The sequence below is a fragment of the Pyrus communis genome, chromosome 7 (assembly GCF_041283825.1).
Source record: "Pyrus communis isolate YQ-2024b chromosome 7, ASM4128382v1, whole genome shotgun sequence".
Classification (NCBI taxonomy): Eukaryota; Viridiplantae; Streptophyta; class Magnoliopsida; order Rosales; family Rosaceae; genus Pyrus; species Pyrus communis.
In genome coordinates, this window is record NC_142571.1 from 13,745,075 (window position 1) to 13,749,090 (window position 4,016).

A 4,016-nucleotide genomic window follows, 5' to 3' on the forward strand; every position below is an offset into this window, starting at 1 on the left:
CAAAACAAAGAGTATTGAAATTAACATTGAAATCAAAGAAACACCTAAACATTCCAACAACTCAAACTTGAATTGTATGAACGTTTAGGCACTCTTCTCTTCCTCTTCGTTGTAGCACAAGGTCTAAGGATAGTTTGATGGTGTGAATGGTTTGGGGAGTGGTGAAAATGGAAGGATGGTGTTTGGATTGTAAGGGAGAGTCACGGCAAGGGTGGTGTTATGGTCTACATTCTGAAATGGAGAGTGAATGAGAATGAATGCAATGGATGCTTATTTATAGGTGAAATGGGGGGAACATGACAGCTAGGAGGGAATGTGGCTGCATGTTTGAATGATTAAAGGATGCATGTGGGTTGGAATTGCATGTGCAATGAATATGTGGCTGCATGTGCAAGGGGACAATCTGAAAATGCATGTGAAAGCATGTGTTGGCTGCAATGATGAAATGGATGGGAGTGCATGTGGCTTAATTAATTAAAGGGAGTGCATGTGCTTTGGCTGGAATGAATGATTATGGATGCATGTGCAATGTTTTAAAGGATGGAATGCATGTGAATATGATGGAAATCTGATGGTTATGAGTATGATAAGTGATAAGTGAATGATATGATAAGTGGTGAATGATAAGTGATAAGTGGTAGTGTGGCTGAAATGAAAGAGTGGAATGATGGAATGTTATGCACGGCTAAGGATATAGGAAAGGTTTAAATGTCCTAAAACTAAAGGGAACAAGGTTCCAACACTTTGGTCTTCAATTTCGTCCAACACTTTGGCTCCAAGCATAAGCTATCCATCCTTAGCCCAAAAGTGCTCCAAAAGTCTCCAAAATGCATCTTTTTGCTCCTTTAGCCCTTTGGACCTACAAACACACGAAAATAGCTTAAAGTACTAAAATAACTAAAGAAACATAACGTAAATGCACGAGAACAAGCCATTTAAGTCGCATGAATATGCTCCTATCAAGGGAGTGTTTAGCACACATCCTGCCGAGTTATTCCCTTTGGTTTTATGAAAGTTTCTTGTGCATTACATACTCTTGATTATGAACCAAAGTTGCACATCACAACTTGGTTCATGATTAGAGACATTTGATCAAATCCACACATCATATGGTTGATCATGTCCAAGTGAAACAAACTCAAGAAATAGGTAGATGAATGAGTACAAACTAGCTTAACAAACATGGACTTAGTTGAGCAATGGTGAAACCGAATCCCTAGTTTCATTTCCTTTGGAACCATCTCATTGTGTTAGTTATTGATTCATTTACTTGTGTTTACTTCATTTCTTTATGCTTTCAAGTAACAACAACAAATCTGCTTCATTTGATTAGTTTGATTCATTTCATAGAAGTTCTTGCAAAACAAGTGATTACATAGGTCCAATTAGTCCCTGTGGATTCGACACCCTTGCTTGTGCCATTATACTAAATATATTCTAGCATTAGGAAGGAAATATACATCAACAAAAATGGCGCCGTTGCCGGGGACTGATTTCAGTCCCTTGTAATTGCTTGTTTGCTTGTTTGCTATTTTGATTAGTGTCAAGGTTCATAACTTGGCAAATTGATAACTGGAAGTTGATTTAAGTTGCATACATTTCATGTGTGGAAAAGAATCCCTTAGCCATTCCATTATCCATTGGTTTACATCAATTTGCTTTACAATCTGCTTTCGTTATAATCTGTCCAGTTAATTGCATTTCGTCCAAATACAATTTCTCTCCATATTTTGTTAAGTTTTAGGCTTAGAATCTATCTTATCTTGTGTTTTGAAGCATTTTGAGTCAAGCTCAAACCTAATTTTCGTCCAAAATTGAGTTTAGTGTCAAAACTGCCCAGTTTGTGTTTTTAGGCAGTTTTGAGAGTTTTTAGCTTGTTTTGAGTCTTGTGAATCTGTTTTGAGTCCCTTGAGTCCTTTCAAACGTTTTTAAGTTTATTTTTATTCATTTCATTGTTGTTTGCTAGTTGATTTTCATTCACACTTGTGTATTTTATTTCAGGTAGTATATGTCAAATAGACTTGTTGAGTTAGGCCAAAGAATTGAACGGTTGAAGGGCCACACTTTGGACAACTTTGTGCCATCAAGTTCATCCATTATCCGTGAGGAAGAGGAAGGGAATTCACCTAGTTCAACAAGTAAAGAATCTGAGCAATTTAATTGGGAAGGAGAAGAGGAGATGGCGGGCAATGAAGATGAGCTTCAAGCTTTGGAGGACTTTGCTCAACCAATCATACCAAATTCACCTTCATGCATCTTGCTGCCCACAGAAGCTAGAAACTATGATCTCAAATCTTCACATTTCCATATGTTTCCTTCATTTTATGGCTTACCTAATGAAGACCCTTTAGCTCATATTAAAGAGTTTTACAATGTTGTGAGTGGTTTACCTTTGCAGGGAGTAAGTGAAGCAAATTTGAGGATGAGAGTGTTTCCTTACACCTTGAAAGATAAGGCCAAGAGTTGGTTGATGACTCTAACACCAGGTTCCCTCACTACATGGGATGCCGTGGCTAAGAAGTTCTTGGAGAAGTTCTTTTCCACTCAAAAGACAGCCACATTAAGGGGACAAATCTTCAACTTCAAACAAGATGATGGAGAACCTTTCAACGAGTGTTGGGAGCGTTTTAAAGGCCTCTTGATACAATGTCCACACCATGGGTTACCTTTTCACTTACAAATGCAAATTTTCTATGATGGACTAACCCAAACTTGTCAATCAACTGTTGATAATGCAGCAGGTGGAGCATTGAAGAAAAAGAATGCTCAAGAGTCATATAACATTTATGAGATGTTGGGGTCTAATGCTCAACACAAAGATTTAAGGGGTAAGAAAATTGGAGTCTATGAAACAAGTTCTAATCATGAGCTTTTGTTGCAGGTAGCTAACCTAGAAAGGAAGCTTGAATCCGTGCTCAACATGGTGCCAAAAGCAAATGAAGTGTGTGCCATTTGCAACTTACCAAACCACCCTACTCATCAATGTCCATCTATGGAGGCTTATCCCGAGTATGTTCATGAGCAAGTGAACCTCATGAATTCTTACAATCAAAGACCAAGGAATGATATGTATTCCAATACATATAACCCGAGTTGGAGAGATCATCCCAACCTTTCATGGAAGAACAACAATCAATTCCAAACTTTCCAACCAAAACCTGCCACTACCCTTGAGGATACGGTTAAGTTGTTAGCCCAAAACACTTTGCAATTCCAACATTCCACAAATAGCACTCTCCAACAACATTCAGCAGCCCTAACCAAAATGGAGACACAATTGGGGCAGATTGCAGATGCCTTGAACCAAAGAGAGGTTGGGAAGTTTCCAAGCCAACCCGTGATACTCCAAAGGAACCAAGAGCAAGCCAAAGCAATCACTACACTTAGAAGTGGTAAGGTTATTGATAATAGAGTTGGCAATGAAGTTACTAATGAATATGAACATGTGAATGCAGGTGTCACTCAAGGAGACAATGAGAAATCAATTGAGGAACCAAGCCATGCCACTTCCTCACTAGAAGCACCAAATCTTCACAAGGCCGAGAAACCATACACTCCACCAATACCATTCCCTGGAAGACTTGCCAAGAGCAAGCAGGATAAGTCATTCAAAGAAATTTTTGATATACTAAGCAAAGTGAATGTTAACTTACCTTTGCTTGATGTCATTAGGAACATGCCAGCATATGGGAAGTTCTTCAAGGAGTTAAACAGCTACAAAAGGAAGTATGGACCACATGAGAAGGTAGTGGTGTCTGAGAATGTGAGTGCAGTTTTGCAAAGAAAACTTCCACCAAAGCTCAAGGATCCAGGAAGTTTCTCTATCAACATCACCATAGGGGACAAGAAAGTAGAGAAGGCAATGCTTGATTTGGGTGCTAGCATCAACTTAATGCCTTATTCAGTGTACCTTCAACTAGGTTTGGGAGATTTGAAAGCCACCACCATTTCATTACAACTTGCAGACAGATCAGTTAAATATCCAAGAGGTATAGTAGAAGATATCCAAGTTCATG

At 38.7% G+C, this 4,016-nt stretch overlaps 1 non-coding gene across 1 annotated transcript; it reads right to left on the reverse strand.

Moving 5' to 3' along the window:
* Nucleotides 1-2,553: 2,553 nt before the first annotated feature.
* On the reverse strand, nt 2,554-2,664 carry LOC148695753 (small nucleolar RNA R71). Its single transcript, XR_015964940.1, has one exon. It is a non-coding gene; the product is annotated as a small nucleolar RNA R71 (small nucleolar RNA).
* Nucleotides 2,665-4,016: the final 1,352 nt, after the last annotated feature.